The 12,818-nt window shown below is 32.5% G+C and overlaps 1 pseudogene; it reads left to right on the top strand.

The window, feature by feature from the left end:
• Nucleotides 1-2,920: 2,920 nt before the first annotated feature.
• LOC131855877 (elongation factor 2-like) overlaps nucleotides 2,921-12,818 on the top strand; it is a 138,800-nt pseudogene continuing 128,902 nt past the window's right edge.

Raw genomic sequence — 12,818 nt, 5'->3', positions numbered from 1 at the left:
ATCAAATTGCTTAAATAAACATAATAATCAAATAGCGATAGATTGAACAGAAGAGAAAAAAAAAAGAGAGGGCAAAACACAAGTTGATAATGGAGTTCACCAAATGGCTATGTCTCTGGGTCCATCTCCAAAGGAGTGACCAATCCTTGATTATGCTCCAGAAAGAGGTTACAAGGTCTTTAATTGTTACAAAGTCTCCTCGCATCTCCTCGGACTATAATGAATTACAAATGTTCTTCTCTCTAAAGTATAACAAACTTGACTTCAAGCTCCCAATGCACAGAGACAAACAATTCACTATCACAAGCTCTCCAAAAATCCTCTCACACTTCTCTCACCATTCTCCAATCTCCAATGTCTACTATCAAACTCACAACTTACCCCTCCTTTTATACACAAATTTTACCCAATATGACTTAAAACCATATGATTTGGAAAATCAACCATATCCCCCATTTACAACATATAAATCTTCTACAATAAACCCGCCCCTTTAAAAACAATGGCCCTTATAAATCCAGGCTCACAATATAATCTTTATATCCCCATAATACCCGTGCAAAACATTATTATTTGGGGCTATAAATATGATATGATCGGGTTTTGTTTGTTTGGTTTTAAAATAATGTAAATTGGTGGGTGTGTGTGGACTCGGATAAACCCGAACCCCTATTTCCATGGCTCACACTTAACAAATATTAAACTTGCCATTTTGTATCCGAGATCCTCAAAGCCAGACCGGTCGAGAACAAGATGAGGGAAGTGTTTAACCTTTTCGATGAAAATCCACCTGGATCATAAATACACAACTATAAAATTAACCTAAATCAAATATACATCTAAGAATCTAACATAGCAAAAGACAAGGAAGAATAAGTAAAAGACAAGCGATCACATGAATGTACACGGCCAACACTTTAGATTCTGAGAATAGAAACCATTCGTCCAACATTTCCAATAATTTGAATGGATGTGATTGGACATACATACAACAGACTCCCGAGAACATTGTCTCTGGGATCTAAAACAACAAATGGAATAATACAAATGTTCCCAGAATGTTATAGAATTAAAGCAAGCCGTTCTCCAATCAAGCACAGCATTCGAACTGGGTAACTTCCACTCCTCATCCTTGGTCTTGCTTTTATTTATGCGCAAATCCCTCCCTTCTGAGACGCTACGGACACTGAAACGCACAACAGGGTCTCCGCTCACTCAAGCTTTAAAACATAAGGTAGTTGACAATCTGCAAATTGCCGTCACCAAATGTTTCACGTTCTTACCTTGCATTTCTGCCATGGATTTTTTTCACCGTCATTAGCTAAAACCCAAACTGAGGAAATACCTGAGTGGAAACTGAAGGTCTCTGGAAAGAAATAATAATGCTGAAATGTTATAAATATTAACAACTTATTCTTAACATTTTCAAATTTTGTTACCTTTAGGTGTTGGCTCTTTGAATAATCTTCTCCATGGGTTTAAACAAACAACTCGAAAACTCAGATAGATGTGGGCTTAAACAGCAGATCAACCATCCCCATGTTTTAGGTTGTGGTCTGACAGGCCCCTGTATATCCGACGTTAATATTGTTTTTGAACGGCCATGTGGATTTGCAAAACTACCCAACGACTGGAATGAAGGAAAGAATTATAATGATGTTTAAGGGATAAGAGTTCCAAACTGAATTATTATTTCAGATTTTTTTTATATTATGAATTTCAATAAATTTACAGTTATGCGAATTATAGTCTTTTTAAAAGATTCTTTGAAACATTCTATCTTCAAATTGTTTTTCTCATAAGCCATACATTCTATGATGAAGTCTCATTCGATTTCAACCACTCTTTTACTACAAAAAATGTACTTTTTTTCTTCTTCCCACTCTTCAGTGGAAGTTATCCACCTACTCATTTCACAGCTAAGATGATGATTGCTTAACTCCATAGATAGTCTATATTGTCATAAACTTCATTGTGAAAGCAAACAACAAAGATAATTTAGAGCAAATTATATTTAACAATCTCATAATATAACCAAAGATGAAAAAACACAATTCCATAATCACAATCCACAATATTATAATTTAATTAAAGAAAAAATAATCCAATTCTATAATCACAGTTCACAAACAAAAACCAATTACAACAAGAAAAATTCTAACATAGACCTTACTTAATGTGATAAACAATTTTATTATTGCCCAGATTATTATTCCTTTGTGAAATACACAGAGACCAAGTGATTGATTCAAGAAATTCTGAAATTCTGGGTAACTCAATCGCTGTAGTATAAGTTTTAACTCAATCGCTGTAGTATAAGCTTTTTCCTTAACATTGGTTTGATTAAAACATTGGTTTTCATTAAAACATCTTTGACATGACAATTAAAAAATATTTGTGACTAATTTTCGCCTTTTCACAAAAAGTCACAACTATCCAAACACCCCTCTTAATAATTAAATAAGCATTCCCACCAACTGACCAACTGTTTGTATTGAAGAATAACCAGTTTCCACTGTATCAATTTAATTTCTAAGAGCGTTCTTTCTTTGTGCATCAAACTCATTATAAACTTGGTGATAAAATGAGGATAAACGACATGGACCAAATCAACAAGGAAGAAGAAAAAGAAAAAGAAATAATGCACTTAAGTGAAGAAGAAGAAAAAGACATACAGTTAAGTGAAGAAGAAGTAGTGAAAGTAGATTCCAAGAAGAACTCAACTGAAATAAAGAAATACATACGCCTGGTGTGGAAATCTATACTCGAAATACGCCAAAACATTGGAAACTATTCAAAGAGATGTAAACTTGTTGGGAAGGCTCAGGAATTTAATAAAAAAAGGCCCTCCAATTACAAGAAATTCAGTGAAGCTAAGCAAGATATTGACAACATTTTCCAAAACTTCAGAAAACGGCGGATGAATTTCAAGGAGTTGGGTGACTATTCTAATGTAATCGAGAATCTTGTTTATCATGGCGTGGAGAGAGAATACCCTGATGTTGAGGATATTGAGTTTAAAGTAATGGTGAGATTCTATAAGCTGTTTATGGACAAGTATTGCCCAGATGAGATGTATGATATTGTGGGTCGTTATCACTTCTATTATTATGCTAATGAAAGAGATCAACCCACAAGGACCTGCAATATGTTTGAGAGGCTTTTTGTGTTTTATATGAAGGATAATGAAGTGGATTGGAAAATAAAGGAGGAGTTCAGGGTTTTAGTTGATCCTTTCAACTGGTATTCTAGGCCACAACAACAAAGGAAGGTATGTTAAATAGATTGGAAGCTTTTAAAATATTGTATGTAAGCTTTGGAAGTTGAATTGTTAAAATGTTTTTTTTTTAAGTAATTGGTTGATGATGTTGATGACGATGATGATTTTTAATTGTTTTTTAAAGATACATCATATTTTGTTTATTGATGATGACGATTTTTGTAATAGATTAGGTAAGTAAGGTTTTTGAAAACTTACAGTCATCATTATGTATTATGTATTGATATTTATTGATGATGGCGGTTTTTGTTTTAGACTAGATCTTGTGTAGAGATTATTGTTGTTTTTGAGTTCGTTGAGAATCTATGTATTAGATGTTCAACATGCTCTTAAATTATCGATGATGATGATGATGATGATTGTTGTTGCTCTTTTTGTAATAAGTAGGTACATCATCGCATCATTCTTTTATATTAATGATATGATTGACTTTGCTCTTGTTATTGTAAAAAAATTATCTATTGACTCTTTTAGGTTCATTATCAAGCCACCCTTTTATTGACACATAATTACTATATTAAGTTCATCATCACATCATTCCTTTATATCAACGACATGAATTGCTTTGCTCTTGTTATAAAAAATCTATTTATTGACCATATTAACACCTTTTTATTGGCACATAAATATTATATTAAGTTACATTATTTATGTTTAACTTCAGACTATACAAACTATGTTGTATTCTCTTTTATTCCATCAAAACTAATAATGTATATGAGTTATACAAATTACATAAATTTATCCTTCTATTTAAAAAAAATTATTAATGCTATATCATTATTTTTTTGTGCTTTTAAAAGAATAAATGTTCAATAATTTGAATTGCTATTTTGTAATGAAGGTAACCTATTGCGTAAAATCTGAGTCTACACATTATTTATCGAAAATTATTAATCAAATCAAGGGAACTAGTGGAAGGGCTATTTATTTAAACCTCACAATTAACAAGGTCAAGGAAGTGTACTCAACTATCAATCCACATGTTCTTTACAACATATGTGATCTACATACAAGTGTGGAGAGTATTGGTAATAAAAATTGCCCCAAAAGATCATGTACAATAGATTGTTATTGGTTCTGGGATAGAGATGATTGGGACGTAGCATTTATAGATGACATCCATCTCATCTCAATGGATCCATTTGGGTGCCAATATACCTATGCTCTTCTTTACCTCAAGGCGTCTCATATTTATGTTTATGGTCAAGCTAGTGCAATTGCAACTATTTGCCACATTTGTGAGGTAAGTAATGTGCAATTCCCAAAAATAATATTATTATATATTTGAATTTTCATTAAAAAATATTTTAGAAATTATTGTAAAGGAATTAATTTGAATTTAAAAATAATGTATCTCTAAATTATTATTTAGTTAGTTATTTTTATATAATATTTGTCTACTTTATCTCAAAATTGTTAAAGCTAGTTATTTGTATATAATAATAATTTTCTAGAAAATTTATGTTAAAAGTAATATGACTTTGAGGTGATTTTTTTAATTTCTATTAATTTAAAAAAAAAAACTCATTTTTTTTAAAACCAAAACATTACTTAGAGAGAGAACTTTTAAAAATAATTAATTACTTAAACTTTATTTTCCAATTTTAATTTCTTCAAAATTAAATTTTCTTTAATATTTTTCATATCTATATATATATATATATTTGATTGTTGACTATTATTTAAGAATCACTTTCCTTTCTTTAATAAGTATATAAATTGCCACATATGTTGAAAAAACTATCCAAATAAATTTTGATATATTCTTCAATATCATTAAACAATTTTTAAATGAAAAAAGAAGAAGTTAAATTCAATATTTTATGAAGTGGATGGTTAATTTCAATGTTTTCTTGCAGATGATGGGAGACACTTTCAACATAGAAGGTACAGAGCCAAAAGACCAAAAAATTGGACAAGCCATACTTGCTTTTGAGCCGAGAGCCACGTTAATCCTTCAACGAATGTGGAAAAAGGCAATTAAAACATCATTCCATGCAAAAACTAGCATAGATCTAGAAAAATTCCTTAAAATTTACCTCAACCTACACAAATCTTCTATTAGAGTTTCTAGCAAGCCAATTTTTCGTTTTCGTGATGTAGAACCACTATTGGACATGGCAAAAGTATTGAGTAATTATCCTTCAATTTATCTAAGAATACCTTTACATGAAATATTAGATTTGTGTGTTTTGCCCGAGAAATATGTAGGGGAGAACAAAGGCCCTACACTTTTAGACATCAAAGCATCCACAAATAATATAAAACACATCAGTTGTGAGTGGTTATATAACTTACTTTCAACTATCACTAAACCTTGTAAACTTAGAGACAATGAGACTATCTTGAAAAATAAAGAAGATTTTCTCATGATAGAATATGCCTATAAATATATCTATGACCTCTTTGAAGACAACATTTTGTGGACTCCCAAGAAGATTTGTTATAAACGCCTATTATACATTTTTTCATATTTATCCAAAGTAGATTGCTATTCAAAAACCCCACCCACATAATATGGGCTGTTTACTTTTACTTGCACCAAATATCATAAATGGGGTTGAGGTTTTGACAATACAATAAAGTATGATGGTTTTTATCTATACTTTAATGAATATTTTTTACCCAGTTATATTCTTTGTTGTTTAACTATGGCTTGAAAAATAGATTTCATTTACATGATGTGAACTTTATATTTACATAATATACTTAAGTATGAATATTTTTGTTTTATATAGCCTAGCGAAGTTGTTTTTCTATAAAAATAGTTTTCCATATAAAATTGAATTTATATTTTCTTAGTTTCCACACATTTCGTTTTTGAACCATAAATGTGAATCAATTGTCATTTTATTATAAACCTTCTACAAATATTGTTAATAGATTAAAATATTTATCATAAATAAATTAGTTTGGAATAAACAAAACAATTCATGATTTTATTTTATTCATAATGCTTCTGAACTCCACATTATTTCTTCACTACACCATTTTAACTTTACATAAAGAAGTTAAATACAAACATCAAGGTCAACTACATAAGTAATAAGAATGAGAATAAAGTGTTTTTCACTTAATACAAAACTACATAAGTAATAAGAATAAAATGTTTAGCATATAGATTAATCAAGCCTTCAATATGTAAATATTGTAGTTTTTCTCTTAGGTTGGTTGCAACTATTTCTGCTACCATTGAAATTAGTCTATAATTATTGTATGACTAAAAAACTAGACTTGACAACACTATCAACCTCCATAAATTTTAAATGATAATTGACATTCTCAATATCAAACTTTGATTTGAAATTGTATTTGGTTATTAGTTTACACATTTCAATGCAACAAAAAATGGAACATGTAACATATAAACTTTTGTTCAATTTAAAAGGTGAAGCTCCTCTATAAAAAAAACAAAAACAAAAACAAAAACAAAAAAAAATCCCTCAAACTTAAGGGCCTAAGCTCTACAATATTTACAATTTGATTCTTTAGGTTATGAATATATATCACAAACAAATCAAAGAAATTACTAACTTTTCTTCTTAGGGAAGGTTATTTTTTTAATCTATTTGTCTATGAAGCAAACATATAGCAAGTAATAAATGCTCAATTTTTTACACAAAGATTGAATTGATTTAAACAAAATATAAAATTAGGTAAAAGGACTCATTGAAATACAAAGCTCACAAATTCAAATAAGGAATTATATCTATAGGAGCACATGCACAAGAATTTTACTGGAGTTCTAGCAAGTAGTAAATGCTCAATTTTTTAAACAAATATGGAATTGATTTAAACAAAAGATACAATTAGATAAAAGGAATCAAGGAATTGCATAAAACACTAAAATCACCAACTTCATAGAAACTTGCAATATAAAACTCACAAATTCAAAGAAGGAATCATATCTGCAGTAGCAATGACAATTAAGTATAAAATTATTATTAGAAAAATAAATACAGCTTGTACAATGTTTTACATATATTAATATTAAATTTTTCAACCTTAACATGAATTTCTAAGCTCACAATAGTTTGATTGCACGTAGCAAATCCATAATACAATTTTCTAAACTCTAAATTAGAAAAGTTTAAAATAAATTTCTAATGAGGATAGCTATTAACTAAAATAGATAATTTCGAACATCATGTAAAAGTTGTTGACCTATAAATAATTATTAAAAATATATTTTCTCTTGACAATAAGTTGGATCATATATACCTCAAGCTAATAATAGTCAATTTGATAATTGGTTCTTGATGATAACTTTGACAAAGCTCTTCTTCACAAATTGTTTGGTCTTGTGGACCTCATTAAAATTCTTTCATTTATTCATTCCTCTAAAATATGGTTTCATAGCATATTTGTTCCCTAGATGCTATTATGTATAAAGAAAGAATCACATGTACATATCTAATATGGGCGAAGTAAATAGAATTTGAACTTGCACATATAGGTTGCCACAAGATCAAGATGGAGTTTCTGCAACAAAAACATGCCTATTTTTCAGATCCTATTTGGGATATGGCACCATTAGACGATAATTTGAACTTAAATTGAATTTAAAATAAAAATGAGTAAAGGAACTTTGGGAAATAACTTCTTTGGGGATGACTCCACATTGTAATAGTTAGTTGCAAGCCTCTTACATGGAAGGTCTTAAGTTCAAATCTCAAAGCATTGTTCAATATATATAAAAAAATAAAAGAGAAAAAAAAATTAAAAAATTCCCAAATTAAATAATAAAAAACTATGCAGTAGCATGTGAATGACACCTAGCTTTGTCTCATTTGAGTCTCAAATAATGAAATAAACTATCAATGGAAACTGATACCAACAATGGCTAAGTTATTGAAATAAACATAGTTAAGTGGCTATATCTCATCTTCCATTTCCTTAAGCCAACAATAGATTAATATTATTTATATGACTGATTCTTTAGTTCTACTTTTAACTTGCAAAGACAGGCACTTCTCAGTCCTAACATAAATTAACTCCCATATTGGTACTCCATCTGGATGTCAGAATCAACAACCAATATTCAAATGCCTCAACAAAAAGTTGCTACAACTTCTCAAATGTGCTCATAGTCACACACTGTCTACCAAAAAACTGATGTATGCCACCAATTGTGATAGCAATACAATAGTCATTGTGACTTACCTACTCCTTAACCGAAAGAATATGTTCTCTTCTCATTCTTCCTGTTCTACCATTGTACTAGACTTTATAATTTTCTAGAACTATTATGGCATTATACTTTGTACTATTTTGTTGAAGAGATCTATCAACTTCGGTAGATTTTTGTACCCCCTTTTTCTTCATCTCTTGACCATATCATGTTGCAATCTCCTCCTGAAATCAACGTTCTAAATTTTTCTTTATTTGTGTTTCCAATTAGGTTTATATTTCTTTCAAACCTTTGGAATTAATAGGTGTTGAGGTGGCTATGTAGATTGAATCTCTAACAATCCCTATTAGAGTCATATGAAAAATAATCCAGCTATTCCCAATGATGCATTTCAATTGGTTTAAGTGCTAGTTTGGATGGATTGAAAATTGTTGTCCCCCAACACTTTTCAATGGCCTTTTAAGCTTATAGTATTTTTTGTGATTATCCTAATTTGATCCACCATTTGTTCTCTTGTGATTGTCAGAATTGTCTAATCTTGTTCCTCCACATCCAACATATTAATACCCTTTTGCTTCAAACAGTTGGTATCTTCATGGTCACGTGGTCCACACCATTTGTACAATAATTTTATATTGTCTCTTATTCTAGCGGTCTTTCACAAAGTGTCCCCATTTGCTACATTGTCAGCACTATATGATACATAAACCTTTGGAGATGTATTGTATTTGATTTTGCCCTCCTCATTGATTTCCATTACTATTTGGTGATGCATTATGTGGTTTCGATGGAGTAGATTCTCCTTGTGTATTTTTAGTCTTCAAATTATATGGACACTTACATACATCTAGTCTTCAAATTATATGAGTCCACTCCTTTATTGAATGGCCCATCACTTGGAAAATCTCACTAAACAACTTCTTAGGACAATTAGCTTTTGTGTGCTTCTTAGTTTTGCACTTAGTACACCATAGTTCATTAGTTTCTTTACTAGTTCCTTTCTCTACTTTCAATTCTTTCATCATTCTCATCATATCTCATCGAAGGGCTTGAACCATTTTGTATTCTTCAGTGCTCTTGTCATCATCAATCTTCCTCTTCTCTCGGGAGGATGTTTTGTTTTCACTCTCGATGTCCTCGCGTGATTATAAGCATCGACGTACAAGGGCGGAGGCACTACATTCATCATCTTGTGTAGCGAGGGGATCAGTCCCTCAATTAACCACCTCTTCTTCAACCCATCGCCTGGCTAGTTCTCCATCTTACTCAACAACTCCTTGAACATATGATTGTATGCCCGTACATTCTCATGCTTCTAGGCTGTTTGGTATTGTAGCCTTCATCATTTTCTAGGAGGCTGTCATACCCTTTCCCTCCTTAAGTCTCTCCCCTTGTACATAATTCCACCATGTAAGAGCAGACCCCTTCAACCTTGCTTGCCTTTCTTGTCAATTTAGGGGCTTTTGAAGAAAAAATCATTGATGAGAAAGATAAATCAGATGATCTTGATGTCAGAAATGATGCTGATATTATGGATTTACCAAGTAACATTATTCCTAAAGGTATGGTCACGTTAGAGAGACTTTTTGACTCTGATCCTAGAGTAAAAGAGAGATTAACAATGATTTTAGATGCCGAGAAGTACGAGCCACATAATATTGGTCCATAAGGCCAAGAGAAGATTGTCTATATTGTGAAGATTTGCACTCAAAATGAAAGAGATTTTTTTTTACAAATCTTGAAAGAGTTCATTGATGTAATAGCATGGGGGTACAAAGATTTTAAAAAGTTTGTTACATTGATCATCACCCATGTTATCCCCCTAAAACCTAATAGAAAGTCATTCAGGCAGAAGCAATGACCGGTTAATTCACTAATAGAACCCTTGATTTTCAAGGAAGTACAGAAGTTCCTCTCTGCCAAGATTATTTTTCTGATACGACATTCTACTTGGGTTGCCAATTTGGTACCAGTAAGGAAAAAGAATGGAGAAATACGGATTTGTGTGGACTTTCATAATCTCAACAAGGCGCCTGAGAAAGATAATTACTCACTTCCTTCTTTGGATGAGGTAATACAAATAGTAAATGGTTCACAAATGATGTCATTTTTAGATGGTTATTCTGGATACAACCAAGTTTTGGTGAACTATGAGGATTGTATGAAGACAATGTTTACGACGAAGTGGGGAACATATGCATACAAAAGGATAACATTTGGGTTAATTAATGTTGGGGTGACCTTCCAAAGAGTAATGGATACGACCTTCAAAGATTTAATTGGCAAGTGTATTATTATATACATGGATGACTTGACTATATTTTCCAAGGTCAGAAAAGATCACCCGGACCACCTCCAAAAAGTACTGGAAAGATGTCAAAGATATGGGATTTCCCTTAACCCCAAGAAATGTGTATTTGGAGTGGCTGAAGGAAAGCTACTTGGCCATGCAATCTCTGAGAGGGGGATATCTATAGACCCAGATCAGGTAGAAGCGTTGTTGAAGTTACAAATGCCTGACAGTAAAAAGGAGATGAGATATTTCTTTGGGAAGATCAATTTTGTTAGAATTCTTATCACTGGGTTTGCAGAGATAGTCAAGCCATTAAATGAAATGATGAAGAAGGATGCTAAGGTCGAATGGACAACTGAAGCAAAAGAGGATTTTGCCTAGATCAAGAAATCCATCGCTGAAGCTCCCGTGTTAACTATCACTAACTAGAATCTATTGTTTTACATATATTATTTTTCTTCCTTACACTCGAGAGCAGCTGTTTTGATGTAGAGCCAAGCAGGGGATGAGAAACCCATTAAATTTATGAGCTCTCATTTCAAAAGTGTTGAGTTTAGATACTCTCATCTCAAAAAATAGGCTTTCGCGTTAGTGAGAGCAGTCAAGAAATTTAGGCATTATATCCTGAGGAGTAAAATCTACGCGATTGTCCTTGATCAAGCGGTGAAGCCACTACTCATGCAGTCTAAGCTGGGAGAACATCGAGGGAAATGGATGGCAATATTACAAGAATTTTATCTAGAGATGCATCCAATGAAGTTGGTTCGAGACCAAGGATTGTCTCAAGCCATGGTGATTGACATGCCTCAAATCCAGTGCCAACAATATACACTGGAGTCATTCACTCAGGACCCATGGTACACGGATTTGGTATAGGTGTCATGAGAGGTTGAAAACCACACAAAGATGAGCATTAAGGCTCAAAAGTGCCAATTATATGGTCAAGGGTTCGACACTTTATAGAAATAATTATGAAGGTATTTACCTTTGATGTCTTGATCATCAAGAAGCCCATAACATGACTGAGGAATTTCATGGGAAATATGGTACAATTCACGGGTTGACGGATGCCACTGCACATCAAATCTTGAAGGCTAAATATTACTAGCCTATTATATTTAAGGATACTCATGAGCATGTTCGTCACTGTCATACGTGTCAAACCGCAGCTTCTAGAGAGAGGAATCCAGCAATGCCTCTCCAACCAGTGTTTGAGGTAAGACATTTCGCCCAATGGGCACTAGATTTTGTAGGTGTTATTAATCCTAACTCATCTGTAGGACATAAGTTCACTCTTATTGTGACGGATTACTGTACCCGGTGGATGGAAGCCATTACGTGTTGAAATGCTACTGCTGAGGTAGTCTTGAAATTTATTGAAGAGCACATCATCACCAGGTTTGGCATGTCGTTCGCTCTGTTATGTGACAATGGCCCTGCTTTTACTCCTGCACAGTTGATGCAATGGTTATATAAATATAAAGATATTAAAATTTTCATCCAACTACTACCCACAAGGTAATGGAGTAGGTGAATCTACGAACAAGAACATCCTAGATGTCATTAAAAAGCTTCTTGAGAAGAATCCCAGGGATTGGCATAATCAGTTGAGATACGCCTTATGGGTTGATCGAACTAGAGTAAAAGCCGCCCTGGTAAATTCCCCGTATTACCTTGTTTATGGCCAAACCCCTGTCTTCCCAATCAACTTACAAATATAGGTCCTCCAATTAATGAAAGAACTTGAAATTGAGGATTAGGTAGAGGTTCGCCTCTTAAATTTATTAAGACTTGATGAAAAAAGGATTAATACTCTACAACACTTTTCCAAGCACCAAGTCGCTGTTAAGAGATGGTTTGACAAAAGGGCTAAGGTGAAATCTTTCCGGATCTCTAAACTAGTCCTCTTATGGGACAAGGCCAAGGAGAAGAAAGGTGATCACCACAATTTTGAAAGGTTGTGGTTAGGTCCTTACCAAATAGCCTAAATTTTAGGGGAGAACACCTTTAGGTTAAGCTCTTTGACTGGAGAACTTGTACCATTGCCTGTCAATGGTCAGTTCCTCAAACATTACTTCAATTAACCCCTAGTGAAGCTTGACCTACTGTAT

The sequence above is a fragment of the Cryptomeria japonica genome, chromosome 11 (genome assembly GCF_030272615.1).
Source record: "Cryptomeria japonica chromosome 11, Sugi_1.0, whole genome shotgun sequence".
Classification (NCBI taxonomy): Eukaryota; Viridiplantae; Streptophyta; class Pinopsida; order Cupressales; family Cupressaceae; genus Cryptomeria; species Cryptomeria japonica.
The sequence above is the reverse complement of the archived record's forward strand: the minus strand, read 5'-3'. Positions and strand labels throughout refer to the sequence as shown.